Source organism: Lycorma delicatula, chromosome 6 (genome assembly GCF_047948215.1).
Source record: "Lycorma delicatula isolate Av1 chromosome 6, ASM4794821v1, whole genome shotgun sequence".
Classification (NCBI taxonomy): domain Eukaryota; kingdom Metazoa; phylum Arthropoda; class Insecta; order Hemiptera; family Fulgoridae; genus Lycorma; species Lycorma delicatula.
The window spans coordinates 155,297,441-155,319,583 of record NC_134460.1 but is presented as its reverse complement, the minus strand read 5'-3'; the positions used below and the strand labels follow the sequence as shown (position 1 = coordinate 155,319,583).

The 22,143-nt window shown below is 30.4% G+C and overlaps 1 protein-coding gene across 2 annotated transcripts in view; it reads left to right on the top strand.

Moving 5' to 3' along the window:
- LOC142326391 (uncharacterized) overlaps window positions 1–22,143 on the top strand; it is a 65,274-nt gene that overhangs the window by 4,129 nt on the left and 39,002 nt on the right. Inside the window, exon 2 of one of the 2 annotated variants that reach the window (XM_075368865.1) lies at window positions 13,784–13,967. The exons of the other annotated variant lie outside the window; for it this stretch is intronic. The gene's annotated coding sequence lies outside the window, so the exon portion shown is untranslated. The remainder of the gene's footprint in view (window positions 1–13,783; window positions 13,968–22,143) is intronic. 2 annotated transcript variants of the gene reach the window in all.

The following is a 22,143-nucleotide window of genomic DNA, read 5'->3' as shown; positions in this document are numbered from 1 at the left end:
ACATATTCAAACGTTACATTAAATTTTACAAAATAGCCAATTTGGTAACTACCCCTAATAATTACCTCTTAAGTAAGGGATGAATAAAATACCGAATTTACCGTCAACAGTTATTAATAAAAAGAAGGATTAACACAGTTTAATTTCATTTCATTAGATTATAATATAAAATTATTTATCTACGAAAACGAATATCTTTTTAGAAGCACCTTAAATAAATAATTATATAATACAATTTAATGGAAAGTTGTGTTTACATATCGGTCTTACGTAAAAGTTATAAAAATTCCTCAAATAAAATTTTTTTTAAATATTAGGCATAGAGAATTTAGATTGTCAAAATGTCTCTGCTACAAAACGGTCTAATTTTTACTTCCTTGTACGAAGTAAAGGAAGTATTGTAATCGCGAAAAGTGTCTGTTTTCAGATTTCAACGGAAATATCCATTTTCATCATCCCCGATTTCATTTTGACTAGTTTCGGCGTGACTTCTGTACGTCTCGTATAACTCAAAAACGATTAGCCGTAGGATGTTGAAATTTTTGGGTTTAGAACAGTTGTAACATCTAATTGCGGACCTCTCGTTTTGATTGCAATCAAGCGGACCAAAAATGTACAAAACAGCCCGAAATCCAATTTTTATTTGGATTTTTGAGGTTTCTTAACTGCAGTAATAAATCCTCATCGAGAGCTTGTCAACGATATATCATAAGCGGTATTTATTTTCATCGGTTTCATAGTTATAGCTCAATAAAATTTTAATTAATGAAATATTTGGATCTTACAAAGGGAAGGCACGTCGGTTCAAATCTGATTTCATATACATATTTTTTTATTTATTTAAATATACTGATTTATTAATAATTATTAATCTCAGATTGTAATAATAGTTTTAAAATAAATAATGATTCAATAATAACAAAAAACTATATGTATATATATATATATATATATATATATATATATGAAAAAATCGGAAGTTATTAATGAAGTAAGATTTTATGTAATTTTCATTTAAAAAAAATATGTATATGTAATATAATAGGCGTACAAACAAGTCATGTGGTGTCCACATTAGATATTTCCTGTATGACACAAGTACATCAGGGAGGCTTCATGGAGAAAATCTGAAGTTTTTAATCGAAAGAGTACCATAACTTAGAGGAATACAAAAACACTATTTTCAAGTTAAAATAAAAAATTAATTAAATCTCTGAACGGGTATGGGGTGGGTTTCGAAGTAAATATTACGGGATTTTTTCTTTACCTTCTGTTCACTAAAGATCACGTTTCCAAAATTTAGATGGGGCTTGTCGTATGCTAAACATGTGCTTTTATCAGTCACATTCAATACGGTGTTACTTTCAATACAATTTATTATAAATGTATTTTTTAAATGTTATTAATAATTTTTTTTCACAAAAAATGCTTCAATTTTGCTTTTAATTTTTATTTTCAATTAGAATTGCATTATCTTAAATTAATTTCAGTAGTTTTCTTAGGAAGACTGATTTATTAGACGTAATTAAATAAGTGAAAAACTCATTTTAAGTGAAAAGTTTTTCTGTGTAATATTTTATGTACTTATAATTTCCGTAAGATTGATAATAAGTTTTAAAAAAACAAAAATAATTTAATATTAGACAACATATATAACAGTCTATTGTTAAAAAAAAATTGATGTTGAATGAAATTTTAGAAGGAATAATTTTTCATTATAATTTAGTTGTTTAAAAATAGTAGTTTGTTGAATATGTCTATCAAGGTCGTTGCCGAGCTTGGCATTAGACAAATCGCCGCATTGCGTTTTTTCGTATTCAATACGTTTACGTAGAAGATGAATAAAAATAATAATTTTTAATATTTTGGTAAAATGTTTATTATCTATTTTTTTTTAAATTTAATAACGAATCAATATATTATAATTTTACTATTAAAAAAAAAAAAAAAAATTTCTGCATTTACACCCTCGGGCTGCTGTTCATAAAAATATAGATCATAGGAAAGTAATTTGGAAGTCGTAAAAATATTATGGGCATATTACTAAAAATGAATTAAACTTGCAAAATTAATGATTGCCTCCACTAGTAGTATTTTATGCATAAAATTTTTTTTGGAATCTTTGTAATTTTTTTTATTATTTTCATTTCTTAAAAATTAAATAATAATAATAAATTGTACTTAAGTTGTATTATTTTTTTATCGTTATATTTATCCGAGATATGATAAGGCGTAAATGTTCCTCAGGATTGAACAATGAGCAGCGCCCGTGCGAAGTTAGATACGATAACTAATTGTACTACATTGCATCTTGAGTGAAAAATAATATTACTGTCTCTTTTGACAAATGAAAAATGACAAGTGACAAACGAAGAGGTATTGCGGCAAATAGATGAAGAAAGAAGCATTTGGAAAAATATAGTTAAAAGAAGAGACAGACTTATAGGCCACATACTAAGGCATCCTGGAATAGTCGCTTTAATATTGGAAGGACAGGTAGAAGGAAAAAATTGTGTAGGCAGGCCACGTTTGGAATATGTAAAACAAATTGTTAGGGATGTAGGATGTAGAGGGTATACTGAAATGAAACGACTAGCACTAGATAGGGAATCTTGGAGAGCTGCATCAAACCAGTCAAATGACTGAAGACAAAAAAAAAACAATAAATAATAATAATTCAATAATAACAAAAATATATATATATGAAAAAAATCAGAAGTTATTAATGAAGTAAGATTTTATGTAATTTTCATTTTAAAAAAATATATATATATGTAATATAATAGGCGTACAAAGAAGTCATGTGGTGTCCACATTAGATATTTCCTGTATGACACAAATACATCAGGGAGGCTTCATGGAGAAAATCTGAAGTTTTTAATCGAAAGAGTACCATAACTTAGAGAAATACAAAAATCTATTTTTAAGTTAAAAAAAAATTTAATTAAATCTTTGAACGGGTGGGGGTGGATTTTTTCTTTACCTTCTGTTCACTAAGGATCACGTTTCCAAAATTTTGATCTCTTTTGCTTTCCAAAATGTCACATTTCTTCGGTCCATCTATTCAGGTTTATACCTTCTTTTCTTTTTCACTAGAAACGTAGATTATCAAATCAATTTTCTAAATTTATCTCTGTCTTTATTATTTTTAAATCTGTTTATTTTTATTTAAACCGGGCTCTGTTTATGTAGAGATTAAATAGGGTTTAGTCAAGCACCGATTCCGGTGGCGTATTGTACTTGAAATTACTGCGGTGCTGCTCCAGAAAAACCTTTTCAAGGCCGTGGTCAAATTTTTATGGAAATTAAAAGAACCGACAAAAATGAATCGAATAGAATAGCTGGAAGCAGGATATTAATCTAATTCTACACTTTATCGGTTTTTTAAGCACAGCACATTCTGCTTTAAAAATAGTATTCGGTTTAACCGAATTATTAATAAAATGTCAATACGGATTATATTTTTTAGTATTATTAGATAATAACTTAATAAAATGTCGGTTTAAAAACACTGCAGTCTAACGGTACTTAATTTAAATTTCTATTACATAGAAACAAATACGTAATTATTTTTTACTAATTACCTTCTCTTTTACGATATATTGCAGCTGATGGATGAACGTAGAAAATATAAGAATGCTAGTGATGAAGAAAGTAAAAGGAACTATCGGCAATTAAGAAATGCTATAAACAGGAAGTGCAAACTGGCGAAAGAAGAGTGGATTAAAGAAAGGTGTTCAGAAGTGGAAAGAGAAATGAACATTGGTAAAATAGACGGAGCATACAGGAAAGTTAAGGAAAATTTTGGGGTACATAAATTAAAATCTAATAATGTGTTAAACAAAGATGGTACACCTATATATAATACGAAAGGTAAAGTCGATAGATGGGTGGAATATATTGAAGAGTTATACGGAGAAAATGAATTAAAAAATGGTTTTATAGAGGAAGAAGAGGAAGTTGAGGAGGATGAAATGGGAGAAACAATACTGAGATCTGAATTTAAGAGAGCATTAAAAGATTTAAATGGCAGAAAGGCTCCTGGAATAGACGGAATACCTGTAGAATTACTGCGCAGTGCAGGGGAGGAGGCGATTGATAGATTATACAAACTGGTGTGTAATATTTATGAAAAAGGGGAATTTCCGTCAGACTTCAAAAAAAGTCTTATAGTAATGATACCAAAGAAATCAGGGGCAGATAAATGTGAAGAATACAGAACAATTAGTTTAACTAGTCATGCATCAAAAATCTTAACTAGAATTCTATACAGAAGAATTGAGAGGAGAGTGGAGGAAGTGTTAGGAGAAGACCAATTTGGTTTCAGGAAAAGTATAGGGACAAGGGAAGCAATTTTAGGCCTCAGATTAATAGTAGAAGGAAGATTAAAGAAAAACAAACCAACATACTTGGCGTTTATAGACCTAGAAAAGGCATTCGATAACGTAGACTGGAATAAAATGTTCAGCATTTTAAAAAAATTAGGGTTCAAATACAGAGATAGAAGAACAATTGCTAACATGTACAGGAACCAAACAGCAACAGTAGCAATTGAAGAACATAAGAAAGAAGCCATAATAAGAAAGGGAGTCCGACAAGGATGTTCTCTATCTCCGTTACTTTTTAATCTTTACATGGAACTAGCAGTTAATGATGTTAAAGAACAATTTAGATTCGGAGTAACAGTACAAGGTGAAAAGATAAAGATGCTACGATTTGCTGATGATATAGTAATTCTAGCCGAGAATAAAAAGGATTTAGAAGAAACAATGAACGGCATAGATGAAGTCTTACGCAAGAACTATCGCATGAAAATAAACAAGAACAAAACAAAAGTAATGAAATGTAGTAGAAATAACAAAGATGGACCACTGAATGTGAAAATAGGAGGAGAAAAGAATATGGAGGTAGAAGAATTTTGTTATTTGGGAAGTAGAATTACTAAAGATGGACGAAGCAGGAGCGATATAAAATGCCGAATAGCACAAGCTAAACGAGCCTTCAGTAAGAAATATAAGTTGTTTACATCAAAAATTAATTTAAATGTCAGGAAAAGATTTTTGAAAGTGTATGTTTGGAGTGTCGCTTTATATGGAAGTGAAACTTGGACAATCGGAGTATCTGAGAAGAAAAGGTTAGAAGCTTTTGAAATGTGGTGCTATAGGAGAATGTTAAAAATCAGATGGGTGGATAAAGTGACAAATGAGGAGGTATTGCAGCAAATAGATGAAGAAAGAAGCATTTGGAAAAATATAGTTAAAAGAAGAGACAGACTTATAGGCCACATACTAAGGCATCCTGGAATAGTCGCTTTAATTTTGGAAGGACAGGTAGAAGGGAAAAATTGTGTAGGCAGGCCACGTTTGGAATATGTAAAACAAATTGTTAGGGATGTAGGATGTAGAGAGTATACTGAAATGAAACGACTAGCACTAGATAGGGAATATTGGAGAGCTGCATCAAACCAGTCAAATGACTGAAGACAAAAAAAAAAAAAACCTTCTCTTTTGCCCTTCCAGCGTATTTTTGGACGGTTGTGGCGATCAAAGAGTTCTTGCTTTACACAATCTTCTGATCGCTACTGAAAAACAACTAAACCGCTTTCGTATTCCTTCTACCGACTAAACTAGAACAGGGAACGAACGTGGAACGTTCCACACACACGCGGAGTAAAAACAAAACTACCTTCTACCGGCACGCAAGGGTCAGAACTGCGGGAGCGACAGTGCTTTCTCTCCCTCAAAGCATCGTTCAGCGTTCTTTACGCGCATGCGTAGAATAGCCAAACAGTACGCCGCTGTAACTGTGAAGCTCACAGTTTCATATAAAGATTTTTGTATGTTTTCATACACGCGCAGTTTGTTTACTTGAATTCTATAAGCTAACCGAAGAAGATATACATGAAAAATTGATGATTTTTGACATCGAAGTAACTTAACTAGGAAGATTTCCTTCAATTTTAACGCGATTCAATATAATTGTGTCAAGAATGCTTAACTTTTGAAAAGATTTAAATAAAACCTCTTTCTGCAATTCTAAATTATTTTATCAGAGCAAAGGTATTTAACTTTTCGCTGAAAAATAATAAAATAACAAACTGTAGTAAATTGTAAAGATACCGTAATAGATTTAGACAGATCTTAGAACTAATAATATGATTCGACACCCCCCTCAATTTATTTTGTATATAATCGCATAATTGAGGGTATAAATTAAAATAAAGGACTGTATAAATTTTATAATTGAATTTATTCATACGCATAAGAAATTTTACACCGCAATAGATTCATTAAATAAAAAGTCGAACTTTAAATTCACTTCTTTGATTTTTCTCCTGTTCTTTCTATTTTTATTAAAACATTCCTTTCTTGATTGTAATTAGCTTAAATTGTATGACACCCTACCATGTAATGCATAGAAAATTGAAATACAGCATCTATTTTAATGACAATTGAACACCTACCGCAAAAAAGTTGACAACACAGTTGTAGGATTTTCCTGTCACGCGGATTTTCTCTGATGCACGGCTTACGCACACAACTTAACTTGAAATATTTATCATTTTATTTAAATATAATATTTTTTGTTTATTTAATTCGATGATTCTAATTAGAGTGCGCGCGCATACAGTGTATTATTCGCGCGTGTTAGGCGGTACTAGCGGTTACTTTAGATAATTTTTATACTTTAAACATAATTCATTTATTTAATTCTACCGCGCTCTCTCTCTCTCTCTCTCTCTCTCTCTCTCTCTCTATATATATATATATATATATATACTACTGCTGCATCAGAACATTTTGTAAGTAATATTGTTTCCTTAATTCATCATGTTCAAATTTTATTTTATCACTGGGATCCCTCGTCCGCGCTATATGCATAATTTGGCATATGAAAATATTACTACCAAATCGAATGTCGAATTTATGCCAATTACGAGAATGGCTTACCCTGATGATGTAAATTCTTAGTTCGGGAACTAAAAATATACAGAATGTTACTCTGCACAGCCGCAAATTTCTAAACTGTCGTCATTTCCTATAATTTTATTATCAAATTAATTTATTTTTACGTATATTATGGCGCTAATACAAACTGATATTTTATAGACGACGAATTAAATTTAGTAAATCAAATAATTACTGTTTGAAGTCGATATTAACATAGACATTAAATCTTGGTAAAGGAAGTTATAGATTTTTATCTATAAGGTTTTTATTTAATGATTTACATAGCAGTGAAATTGATGAGATTTAAACTGCGGTTAAGTTTCCAGGTGTCATAAGAAAGTTACAGGTAAAATTTCGTAATGACTGATTCATTAGTTTTTGCGGTTATCGGGAACAAACGAAAAGCACGGCGTCAATATATGTATAGATTGAGGTTAATTATATTTTTTTTTTGCTGTTAACGTATATTTTTCAACAGTAAAGGATTTAAATTTTTTGCCGTTATTTAAAATATTTCCTTAATATTTTACTACAAAGTATGTGATTATTTTTTCCTAATGTGTCAGAAAATAAAATCTATTTATGGATTATATTTAACTACACTTCTGTAAATGATTCTGATAGCGGTTTATTTATTATATATATATATTTTTTAATAATTTTTATCTTCAAATTATATTTTATAAACATTACGTTTAATTTAAATATATTAGAATTAAGATTCATTATTAATTATTTTATCCGATCCTTTTATTTTTAATTTTAAGATCGATTGACGAATTAGTTAAATGTATTTTATTTGAAAAATATATTCACGTCGGTATAAATTGAATGTAAAATATTCCAATGGAATATAAAAATTCATATTTCAATGATATGCACAGGTTAGTTCATTTTTTACCAGCGACTGAAATATCAAACATACAGCTCTCTACAATTTTAATATATTTATAATTAGAACATACGTACAGAGTGTTGCAGGACGTATTCGCCGAACTCCAGAAACTGATTCAGGACACCAAAAGATGCAAAAACGTTCAAACCGACTTAAGTCCTGCTTTGCTTTGTTTTCCTTCTGGACGCAATTTTGTGGTTTTCAACAAAAAAAATCACTTCTCAGGAACGGGTTAACCTACAATAATTAAATTTGGAAAATTAAATTTTTTATTCTACATAATAAAAAATTTTGAAAACATCAACTTCAAAGATTTCAAAATGGAGCCATCTTAATTTTTAATTCTTCCATATCTTTGTAATTAATTGTTTGATAAAATTTTTACTTATTACAAAATTTATTAAGCATTTTATGCTGAACAAAATGGCACTTCACTTGTCATGGAAAAGATACCACCGTATTACAATTTGTCGGTAAGAGAATTTATTGGCCAGCGGGTCGGAAGACGTCGTATAGCTGATCATGTGACGATACATAAAAGTACATTCGCGTGCGCCGTTTTATATTTTTTTTAATTTTAATTTAAAGCAGACATTAAAAAAAATCGAATATTGTAATTAACAATAAAAATGTAATGTCGCCGCGACCGTTTCACAGAAAGCGTACTTCCTTGCTACATAATACACCAAAGGTTTTGGGTTCGATTCCAGAAGATATCTGAAGAATTTTCCACAACTAGACTGTAACTTCTTCAATAGCTAATCATCAAAGAAAAATAACTGAACTACAAATTATTATAGATTATAAAAACGATTAACGAGTGATACATAAGGATGTAATGTGTGCGCGCTCACACACACACAGTGAGAGAGAGATTTATTTTTTATTAATACGATCAAAAAGTAATGTGTGAAGTTTATTCTATATCCACCACCGACAATTGTTTAGCCAGGTTTCATACATTAAAAAAAAATTAACAGGTCTTGAATTCAATTCTTGTCTTACAACGATCTTTTCAATAATTACAATCGAAATAATGGCCACAAAGGATTTAAAAAAATAAATGCATCGGTGATGAAAACGTTTGCAATGTTAATTTTATATTTTTGGTTCGTTATAATTTTATAAAATACTGTAGTAATATATGGGATGCATTTAAGTTGTAACTGTGTAACCTTGAACGGTTGTATGTAGTCGAAGTGACGAAGGGGGGACCTCCCTTCCTCATACAACGTACTAGGTTGCTAGGAAACCGATCGGTTTCCTAGCAACCAGAGTTGCCAGACTTACAAATACACCAACCAGAGTTGCCAGACTTACAAATATACATTACCAGATAGACAGCGGTCAAAGACTTTGTTATTATTTCTTCCGCGCTACTAAAACAAATATTCAATTAACGCGTCAAAATGCATCTATTAACAAACTTGAATCGACAGCATATCAACGTTCAATTATTATTTTTTTTTTTTTTAGCATGTTAAAAATACAAAGACTGACTGGGATTCGACACCTTTATTTTAAAACGGATTATTTTTATAAACACAAGGGTCAACATTGTATTAATCTTTCATATTATACGTATTTTAAAGTTTATGTAATTTAACATTACATATTGTGTAGGGGGCTGATGATGATCGTAAAATAATAATAATAATGATAATTATTTTATATTGAAACGGTTTTTTATACTTTTTTGCATTTGAGAAACACAAAACATTTGCTTAGATTTAATACATAATTTACTACGCAAATAAGAATCATAATGTTAGTATACCATTTTTTTCATAATTCACATATACTTCACACTCACACATTTACACTCCAATAAAAGTTATGAATTATTATAAAGCTAATCGTCGATTTTTCTTTCTCGCCATAATATCTAAAATTTCATCAGGATTAACAGTAATATCTCTACATGTAATCTATTATATCTCTAAAAGAAGCACAAAGACCGACATCATATTCATATCAATAATATTGCAATTCCTTTTGTATGCGTTTGTAATACAAACATCTCTTGTTTTGTGTTTGTTTTTTCTGTATCTGAATATGACTGGAAATGTCATTACTAGAAAAGAGAAAGCGAACGAATCGTCGGTAAAGTTGAATTTCATTTTATTTATTATATATAAACTATTTTATCATCGTGTTTTCTATTTGCTTAAGATTTGAAATTTTTTTTCAAAATTCAATTTGATTATAAACACGAATTTTCCTCAGTAACGATGGATTTATAATTAAAAACTTGCGCTTTACAAGTTCAAGAACGTTCACGATCGTAATTCTTCAACTTGCAGAAATCTGATGATTGCAATTTACATGTCCTCGGAACAGGTTTTGCACACGTGCTCGAGATAGAAGGGGTGTTACATCTTGTACAATAGTTAGTTGTCATTCGTTTCTTTTGGTAACGGCACATTTCACAGAAGGTTCTCTATTTTTCTTGTCTTCCGGGCGTTGTCTGTGCTTCATTGTTTCCTAGGATCCCTCCAATAATTGTTTTCGATGACCGAGGTAAAGTAACAACTTGCAGAAGAGTTTCCGGCCAGGGTATAACTAGATCTTTCATGAAATTTGTCCTTGTCATTTATTTTTGCGGTATTAAAATTTACAATGCGTGAAAAATGCCAGATTTTTTTTGTGGGATTTGAACCCAAAACCTTCCCGATGAGTTAAAAAGAGCAGTACTTATGCATCGTTTATTTTATAATTGAACATTTTTAATCATTTTAATTTTTCGATATCAAATAAATTTTTTATAAAGTAGGAAAATATACGGCTCTATAGTTTTAATTACTTTTATTATTTTGATTTTGTACGTGAAACGATTTAAATAATTCGATTAAGCTATCTCTCTACAAGAGTGAATGATTGTTTTAGCACTTTCCGACAAGACACGGCGCAGTACCGACATCGACAAGAATATTTTCACGTTACAAGTTTTAACTTAGTTGTTGTCTACCAGTTTCAGTGATTTTTTTTTTGTTTTACTACCCGACATTATTTTTTATTATAGTTTATTTCTATTATCGTCATTAAACTTATCCCACAAGCAGGGCTTACTATAAGTTCGATTAATGTTACTACATCGTATTTAAAATTAGCCATATTTTAGAGAAAAATTGGAGACGCAACCGGTACAAAACAACGAACTGAGACGACACCGTACCGACGCCTACATGTCGGTCATTGTGAAAGGTATTCCTGAGTTTAAGTTAATTCTTACGACCGCCGACAAAGTGTCGGTAAGTGTGAAAACAGCCATTGCCTGTAAAAAGATTCTTTAATTTTATACTACAAATTCATTACAAAATTTGTTGATAAGCAATGGCTCCCAAATTTTGCCGAATTGCGGCGCCCTTTTTCAGTTAAAACTTTTCCACGGCGCCATACCCTAAGTAAAATAATGACTACTCGTGAGTAAGAGATAAAAATAAATTAAACTCGTGTATCTTCATTACTTAACATTTTCTTTTTTCTTTATTAACGTTAAATTAATAATTATAAATGTCTTGGTTCAATTAATTATGAAGCTTTTACAATATTTCGAAGGGCGCCGCGGCGTCAGGTTTGGGAATCACTGGTCGATAAGGTTTCTAACAAAAAGGTTTCGGTTACCGTCAATACGAAATTGGAAAATTATTCTCGATTAATTTTTCCTCATCGAGAAACAATTATTTCCATTTAAAAAGTTTTACTAGCGGTTTTAGCATTAGTTGCCGTTACATTCAACGCGTATAAAAGAAATTTCTTCTACTAAAATAACAGTTTGTTCAAAATATTGTCATATGCTTTATTGTTTCAACCGTGTTTACATTTACGTCTGCTATTTTGTCCCAATTTGGTTGAAAACAGCTCGGTCAGTTATGTATTATTTTTAAAATACTTTTTAAAAAAACATTTCTATAAATAGGCCAAAAATGTCAAATCTTGGCTTCGTAATAGTTATATCTATCTGTAGCGATATCATTTCTGTTTCTAATCTTCTTTTTATTTAGTCTGAAACAAATAAATCAGACGTTGAAATGGATTTTATTAGAATTCCTTTTTTTTCAGTAAAAGAAGACTGATCGGTGAATCATAAACGTAAGACCGCATGATATAAGCTCGGTTATAGTTTGCTTTAAATGCGTTAAAGTAGCTTGTTCCCCTCCTTTCTTATATTTTAAATGGAAGAGTACTCGGATGAAATATCAGAACGTTTTACTCTTCGGTAAAAACATTAATATAGTATTGAGGTATATTATTTGAACAGCAGGTATTTTCTTAGCGGTTTCCACATCGTTGAGGTAACGAAATAATAATTTTTAAAAAAATCATGAGTATCCTCAGAGCAGAGAATGAAATAGCAATCGATCGCGTTGCAAATAAGTTTTTAATTTATATATCGCATCGACTATGTTTATATAATAATATTAACAAACAAACGAAACAAAATACACACCTGGGCTGTTTCTAAATTGGCCTCTAACTGTTGAAAATGTTTTGCAGATTATTTCGACTAAGCGGTACGGTCAGGAATGTCTCTAATCCTGTTGCACGACTGTCTGCCATCATCCGTTCTGTAGGGTGCCGGCAAAGCATCGTGTAAAGGCTGAAACTTGTCGTGCGCTCCCGTCAACCGTTACGAATATTGTACGATTAGTATTTTCTCCGGCAGAAGGAAGAACAGAGATCTGTCAGTGACTTTTTTTGGTCGATTTCATAAGAAAGCTATCTATTGTAATGATACCGTGGTTCGACTTTCGGAAAATTTCGACATATCTTCGCGTTTCACATCCTCCAGACTCCAAAACCACCCGGTTAAAAATGTTGCGCGCGCGCACACGCACACACACTTCACTTTCTTGTTGACACGATAATTTCCGTAATTTTGCGCCAATCGCTTTCAAATTTATACGTAAAATATAACCACCCAAACTCTCGGTCGAGTTTGTTAACGGGCAAAATCGGACCGTGGGACTGGAATCGGGGGCGCTTTTTTGAAAAAATACTATACCTTTCTTATTAAGTAAAATATCGAATTCGTTTAAAGTTTCTACTATTCTTCGGGTAAGGACCTAGAACACCTAAGTAAATTCTTTTGATATCACCGACCGTTGGCCCAGGGGGTGGAAAAAATGGGGTTTCGAAGACAAAAAAAAATCGTACCTCCTTTAATAGGCACAGTGTCGAATAGGTTTAAAGCGGTAATTAGTTGTATAAACGTACCTAAAACTTTTGTCTTAAACAATTTTTGATATGACCTACCCTTACAGCAAGGGATGATCAAAATATTGCTGGAACTGTAACAAGATGGAGCTTGCCGTACGCTAAACATGTGAAACTTTTTTCACATGTACCTACTTAGCACCGGTGAAATCTACTACCGCCTTCCGGCGTCTCGAAAGGAATTTTTTGTCATGAAATGTAGACGTTAGTGTGCACTGAATTGTCACGATAAGTTTGGTAGTTACCGAACAATAAACACAAATAAATAACATTTATGTAAAAAATTTAAATATAAGGAAATAAACTCGTAAAATAAGAGCGTTACATTACGAAATTGACAAGTAAAATTCAAAAAATTACAATTAAATAATGAATAAACGTTATAATTAATTATTTTTTTGGCATTTAGGGGTAGCGTGATAGATCCTTTCAGCTGTCAAAGAATTTATTTAACATATTAAAACATTTCTATTTTATTCCAGATTTTTATTTTCTCTTAAAAGTATATGCAATTTCAAATTTTTTATTTCGGTTTATATTTTTGATTATTCATTTCGATGATAATTCATGAAAAACAGTCGTGTGTCTTTCAAATATTACTCGCTACGCTCTTAAAAGTTACAGATAACTTCGATCAAGCTTTTTTTGAATGTTTAGGATCAGAAACAACTTGAAGAGGTAACCGCATTCGTATGATTTGACATGTGATTTTTTTTTTCAGGGAAATCTTCATGTTTTCTTCAAATCCGATCATCCTGAATTACCCCTCACAGGCGATTGAAAACTTATTTATTCAATTTCAAAAATCGGATAAAAGCTTTAGGAAAAAAATGTGTAATTCTTAAGTAAATACCATCGTGAATGCATAAGAGTGAAAGCATGATGTTTCGAACATATTCATTAAGGTATGTTAAACATATAATAATAAAAATAAATTTTTTGTTAACTTTTTCTTTTTAAATACTATTAGTAACTGGGGAAACTCGAGTTTTAGCCCGATCGATGAACTGGAACTTTTACAAAAAAAATTTTATCGGTAAATTTTCATCTTCAATTTTGAGAAAACTGTTTGTCGTTGAATTAAGAGAGAATTCTTAATAATTTTTTGTTAATTTTGTAAAGGTATTCCCTTAAGATTACGATGAACTGTAATCTTGTACTCCATGTTGCGCTTTAAAAGTAGGTCTGATATTACAGAGTGACAAATGCGCAAAGTCGTAAAGTTTCATCGATAAGATAAATCGACGAGTAAGGTTATCTATCTAATTTGAAATATTAAAAAAAATTGTACCGTTTAAAAATTGATTATCGGTATCTCTCTCTTTTTCCTGTTTAACCTCCGGTAACTACCGTTTAGATCATTCTTCAGAGGATGATATTATGAGTGTAAATGAAGTGTAGTCTTGCACATTCTCAGTTCGACCGTTCCTGAGATGTGTGGTTAATTGAAACCCGACCGCCAAAGAACACCGGTATCCACGATCTAGTATTCAAATCCGTGTAAAAATAACTGGCTTTACTAGGACTTGAACGCTGTAACTCTCGACTTTCCAAATCAGCTGATTTGGGAAGACGCGTTAACCGCTAGACCGACCCGATGGGTTGATTATCGGTATCTAATATTTCGTATCGCGTTTTTTTAGTCTCGTTTATACTGAGAATCTTTACTTCCTTATTCGAAGTAATAAGGAACCGCGAGAAATGTCTGTTTTCAGATTTCAACGGAACAATCCATTCTGATCATCCCTGAATCCATTTTTACTAGTTTCGGTGCGATGTCTGTACGTACATACGTCCGTATATATCTCGTATAACTTAAAAGTCAATAGCCGTAGAATGTTGAAATTTTGGATTTAGGGCTGTTATAATATCTTTGGCACCTCTGCTTTTGATTGCAATCGACTAAATTAAAAAAGCCCAAAATGTAAAAAAAAAATGGATTTTGTACTTTTTCTTAACTGCAGTAACAACCCCTCGTCGAGAGCTTTTCAACAATATATCATAACCGGTACTATTTTCGGTTGGTTCCAGTTACAGCCAAATACAATTTTAATTAATATAATATTTGGATCTTACAAGAAGGCACATCGGTTCGAATCCGTAATTACGTATATTTTATTTTCATTTTTTAATTTTAAATATATTGATTTATTATTCCTCCTCTATGAATCATGAGACCTTGCCGTCGGTGAGGGGGCTCAAGAAAATGTGGCTCTCTGCATTTTCATATAGCAATGATGGAGGCGCCTTCCTCGGTAAAATATTCCGGAGGTAAACTAGTCCCCGACCGGGTGGCGACTACAAAGGAATGGGTCACCAGAAAATTAAAAAATAACATTCTACGAGTCGGAGCGTGGAATGTGTTAGAAGTTTAAAAAAGGTTGGTAGGCTAGAAAATTTAAAAAGGGAAATGGATAGGATAAATGTAGATGTAGGCAGGCCACGTTTGGAATATGTAAAACAAATTGTTAGGGATGTTGGATGTAGAGGGTATACTGAAATGAAACGACTAGCACTAGATAGGGAATCTTGGAGAGCTGCATCAAACCAGTCAAATGACTGAAGACAAAAAAAAAAAGGGAAAAAAAGATTTATTATTATTTCAATAATATGTTTGTATTCATATAATATGTTTACAATCAGAGGTTAAAAAATATTATTAATAAATCAATATATTTAAATTAAAGAAATAAAAAATAAAAATACGTGTGTGAAGTCGGATTCGAACCGATGTGTGCACGGTTACGGACTCGACACGTTGTCATTTGCACCACTTATCTACTTGAGCGACGCGAAACAAATGTGTTTTATTAATAGTTTCGTTTATTTTTCTAAAATATTTAATTTTTTTGTTTTGTAGTTTTGTTTCGTTTAATACCTAAATAAAATCAGTCACATTTTTAAATATATATATATATATTTTTTTTAATAAACTTCGAAATTCTTTTGTTTCTGTGCAGATTATTCATAGTTTTACTCGGAATCAAATTCTCTACAAATTTTGTTTAAAACCTTAATGCGTTTTTATCACCGATTTAACAACGTTATTTTACACCAAACGTAAAATAGTGTTTTTTTCAACTCCGATCTTTTGTTTATTACCCCAGATTTCTCAAATACTAACTAAAAAATACAGTTATAAGACTTTTTTCTTTTTCCTGTTTAGCCTCCGGTAACTACCGTTTAGATAATACTTCAGAGGATGAATGAGGATGATATGAATGAGTGTAAATGAAGTGTAGTCTTGTACATTCTCAGTTCGACCGTTCCTGAGATGTGTGGTTAATTGAAACCCAACCACCAAAGAACACCGGTATCCACGATCTAGCATTCAAATCCTTGTAAAAATAACCGAATTTACTAGGACTTGAACGCTGGAACTCTAAGCTTTCCAAATCAGCTGATTTGGGAAGACGTGTTCACCACTAGACCGACCCGGTGGGTACAGTTATAAGACCTACCTCTTTTCAGTTTTTCAGGTCAGATTTCATATAAAACCGCAAAAGTTCCCCCTTAATTTGGATCCCAGTATTATAGTATAGCTTAATTTGATGGAAGGCACATAAATAAGGGTGAAACCTTTCGCCGGCCGACGTTTGTTAACGAAGCCGTTTCCGAACCTATATTTGTACAAATTTTCTTCTTTATTTTCATCGGTATTTCACGTCCTAAATGTTTGTCATATACTTCGTGAATCACTCTGTATTAAAGAGGTAACTGATATGCGGAACGCTAGAACTATATCGAATGCTTTTCTTTTAATACAATATTCTGGAAATATATTTTTCTTAATTTGAAACCAGCAAGCCGAGTCTTTTGTCTATTTTGTGCCTGTAGCGTCGGAACAAATCCTGAAAGTTTGTGATATTTTTCGTGAATATCTCTTCTGTACATTCCTGTCTTGTAACTTCTCTAACGTTTATTTTCTTGTGCTATTTTTTTAATTTAATTTCCTGATATCTCAAAACGTAAAGAAAATTCAATTTCAACCCTCACTCCCACCATCTAACCGAAAGTAAAAACCGTATTTTTCTTCGAAAATTCTGTAAAAAATAGATTTTTGAAATTCAGATTAATTGTTTAAATACAAACGCACGAAAAAATGTCGACATATCTACATGAAATATAAAAGATTACTAAAAAATGATTCACAATTTCAGTATTAAAGATTATTTTGACCATATCTTTCAGTATACGTTGAACGGGAAGCAGCTAAATAGTGTTTTTTGTTTTTTTAATTAGGATCATTTAAAATTTCACGAACAGAATAATATTGTTCCCGTAAAATAAATTTTTTTATCGCATTTTAAATAAATCGGTTAAAAGATTTTTCAAATGAGATTGGCAATTTTTTAAAACGATAACATAATAAGGCCGCCCTTTCTCGTAAATATAGTATCGAGTTATAAACGAAAATAGCTCCGTTGTCTGTTGTGGTAAAAGAGGATATTGTTATTTTTTTAATTATAAGTGACCGTTCTTTTGAACAAAAATTGCACATAGAATGCAGAAAAATTAAAAATATAGATTAAGTGATGTAAAATCTAAACTGAGTTTCCGATCTCTAGAATAGCGTTTTTTCTTATATTAAAATTATATTAGTCCTTTATTTTTTCTAAATGTATTTAACACTTGAATTAATAATTAAGAGTATTCTGTACCTATCCGTTGTGTCAAGACTCATTTTTTATGTTACGATGTAGATATTAAAATATTTCTAAACTTTTTTAACCTATTAGCGTGAAATAAAAAGTTTTTATAATGAAATTATCGTCTTACTAGATTTTCTTTCTGAAGTTGTATTAACTGTATCTTGAAATTATTAATTTACTGCCAAAGTTAACAAAGTTTGCGAATAATTTTTCTTAGATATAATAAAAATATCAACATTTGAAGAGGCATAGTAATATGACTTTAATGAATTAATTTTTGAAAACCACAATGTCGAACAATATTAAGTCCGTAATCTAAGGAGACCTTGTAAACGTTTTCAATGCGGTCAGTAACAAACCTCTTAATCCATTTTAGCGCACCTAGTGAATGTGCTTAGTACTACCGGTCGATTCAAAAAGGACCGTAACTCTAAAAGCTTATAAAAGTCTATTTAGATAACTTACAGATTTAAGTTTCTATTCTTCTAGTGACTGTGATATATGTAAAATATCTCCTACAGTAATATTACTAATTAAGAGTAATATTTTCTATAAAAGTAATGATGTTTATTAATTAGACGATCCATTTGGCGATCGTAATGAACATTTTGAATCGGTATATCGATATTTAAAATATATATTCGTCTTTTGTAAGGACAGGAAACTATTTCATTTCTCATTCTATATTCCCTAGTAAGCCTGAAAAAAGGATTTTTTTATTGAAATTTTTTTGTATTTGTTCGGTCAAGAGTTTTGTATATACATAAAATTATTGATGAACAAGTATAGAACTGTAAGATATATATATAGTGTCTAAAACTCTTTTTATAATTACACTGCCGCTTGTGCTAAAAAAAATCAGTTAAAACTCTGACAGTAGTTAAAACAAAGACGCAAACGCTATTGTATGTAACCAATTCAAGGACAAGTATATAAAAAAACTACGTAACAGAAAGGCTTGTACATGCCACTGTTCGTGTCGGCAAGACAGAGGATGTAAAAAACAGGCCATCGTTAAAGATAAATCATTTATTTTAAGATTAATATTTGCTTTGTTTTTGTTTGAAAAAGCGTTTGTTTAAATCAAAGTTTATATATTTAAAATAAAGTAACAAAATAATCTGAATTATGTTGCTAAATTTTTTTAACTAAAATTTTTAATTTATCGACTTTAAATATGTTTTATTTATAAATATTTATATGAACAGTAAAGGAAAACCACAACTGATAATTTTTTATTACGATTAAATTTATGAAATGTTTTTGTGTTTTGGTCAAAGTGGATTTTACAGCAGTTAAAATGAATATAACTATTTTAAAAACCGTTTTTGTTTATAAATCGAGTAAATTTAATGTTTAAATGCAATTTTTATTTATATTTTCTCTTAAATTCACAGTTCAATAAGAACGAATCCAGTGTGTAATTTTCAAAACTAAGTGACTTATTATGTAATAGAAAATAATTTAAAGAAAAAAGTTAATTAACTTTATTTTAAATAAAGTTAGATTTAGCAATAAAAATGCATCTTGCATTCCTATTTTAATAAAAAATATTCAATTATAGATTAGGAAAAAATATAACATCGTATACGAATTAATTAACAAACACCGATTTTAACTAATTTCGTAGCGATGAAAAATTTGAATTACAATTTTTTTTTGTCTTCAGTCATTTGACTGGTTTGATGCAGCTCTCCAAGATTCCCTATCTAGTGCTAGTCGTTTCATTTCAGTATATCATCCCCTACATCCCTAACAATTTGTTTTACATATTCCAAACGTTGCCTGCCTGCACAATTTTTCCCTTCTACCTGTCTTTCCAATATTAAAGCGACTATTCCAAGATACCTTAATATGTAGCCTATAAGTCTGCTTGTTATTTTAACTATATTTTTCCTAATGCTTCTTTCTTCATCTATTTGCCGCAACACCTATTCATTTGTCGCTTTATCCACCCGTCTGATTTTTAACATTCTCCTATTATCCAGGAATCTGTGAATGACTTACTAATATATATATATATATATTACTTACTAAAAGTAAGTAATGACACAATTAATTTTCTTAATTGTACAAAATATTAATGCGAGTTTTTGAACCTGTTTTACATTAATTATTTACAGTTGCACTGTTTGTAAATGACGACAGAATATTCCAAGGTAATAATAACAGCGATAGACAAAAAAGATTGTTTTAATGTTTCTCTAAGTGCGATACCACTTCTTGAATTGCTTTTTTGTGTATATTACAGATCTGTAAATACAATTTTTCTTTTAAATAAATAATGCTTCGATAGAATTAAGGGAAAATATTGTTAAAATATATAATTTTGCACGGCATACCTGCGTTAGAATAATTTTGCTGATGCTTTTCTTGTATAAATAGCATCAGGCACATCCTGAATTAATGTCTAACAGTAATCGGCTAGCATGTTAGTATTCCATTTCCCTTTATAACGACTTTCCATCACGTAATTGTCTTGGTGAAAACGTTCACTGTGTTCATCACTTACATCTCCGAGGTTATCCAGCAAAAAATCCAGATGTGAATGGAGGAAATGTATCTTCAAAGATGTATTACATCCCATAGCTCTTAATAATTAAGACCTATGGACCGGTCAATAATAATTCTTTTTATCTTAAAGTAAAAGAAAGTAAATTCCTTTATCTTAAAGTAAAATTATTATGGAATATTCTTTTGTTTTAAGTAAAAAACAGAAGTTAAGAATTAAGAAGTAAATTTACTATTATAATGAAGCAATGATGTGAAGTAAGAAGTTGATTAACAATATTGTGGTAATTGTTGAATTTTTGTTTGCCGAGAAAATTTTTGTAAATGTCCTTAAATGAAGCCCAAGCTGCACTTTCTACATTATTTAACATCGAGTTAAATACATCATCTTTGACCGACTCTTCTTATTTGAGGACCAACAAATATTCCATGATGAAAGTAACAAGGTGTCGCACACCCGGCGTTGCGCAGTGGCTCGTCCTAAAATCCTTTTCCCGCCATGATGTTTAAATTCGTTTATGCGGTTGGCGCACAAACAGAAGCAAGACATCAATGTGATTAAAGGCAGAATTATCAAAAATAAACAAACTTTTGAAACATAAAAGAATAAAATTTATTGACGTATATGAAAATTGGCGTCGAAATGTGGATTTTTACTCTAATATTTATAAATAGGAAGTGCCGTACTCACGTGTGCGTGTACACGCACTTCCAAATAAATATGGAGTGTAGGCTTTTTTGTTTATTTTATATAAAATTTAATCGACTGTATGTGGAGTCGAGAATTATGATCGGAATGATAAATTTCGTTTATTTCTTAACGATATAATAATTTCTAATAATTTTTCTTAATAAACAATTTACCTTGAATTAATTATTAATGTACTATTAGATACAGAGCGGTTCAGAAAATAATTAACTTTAATTATTTTAATTCAAAATGAAAATATAATGGAAACGTTTTAATGAAATAGAAAAAAAAAGTTTTCATTAACATAAAAACCAAAACCGACCCTTTTGCAATTGTTCTCTTTATTGCACGCGGTTTAAAATGGTTTACCTAGAAAATCCCTTGCATTTCATTTGACTCGTTAGAAAAATATGTTTATCGAATATAAAATTATTTTTCACTAAACAACTTTTTATTTTATTTTTATTTCGGTATTATAAAGTAATATTCATTTTGGTATCCGTAAAAAAATAAGTAATATCTCATTTTCCCGTGTAAATTAGATTATTAAAAGCAATTTCTTTCAAAAATTGTTTTGCGATAATATTTTTAATTAAACTAAAAAAATCATCAATTCTGAAGATCGACCAAAATAAAAATATCAGATCTATAGTTATACAATTTTGAAATAAGTTATCTCCCATTTAGTTGATTTTCCATTTTAACAACATTAAATAGTTTCACATAAAAAATGGAAAATAATATTAGTAAAAAAAATATTTTATGAGCATAAAAAAAAAATTATCGGTGATTCGATACCGAACCCCACGAATAGCAAAAGGAGTCGTTACCGTAGAGCCACACACGCTACACAAAGACTTAGTGTCAGTTGCACTTCATAAGATGTGTCTCCCCTGTTTGTTTGTTTAGGTTTTCATTCATTATTTTGAATTTTATCTTAATTAACAATCGATTTCAATACTCTTAAGAATCAATAGACTTGTATAAAATATTTATTTTTATTAAGGATTATTAAAAAAAAAATGTTAATATTTTTAATAAATATTACGACTTTATCAGTGCCAAATAATACTAATTAATATTGAAAGTGAATAATCATTCATAAATATTCGATTGTTAACTCGTTTAATCATTATCATGTATTTAAGATTTTGTAAAATTTTTGTACGACTAAAAACTTTTGTCCCAAAATCCCTTACTTAAATGTTCAAATAACCCGGTAGAAAA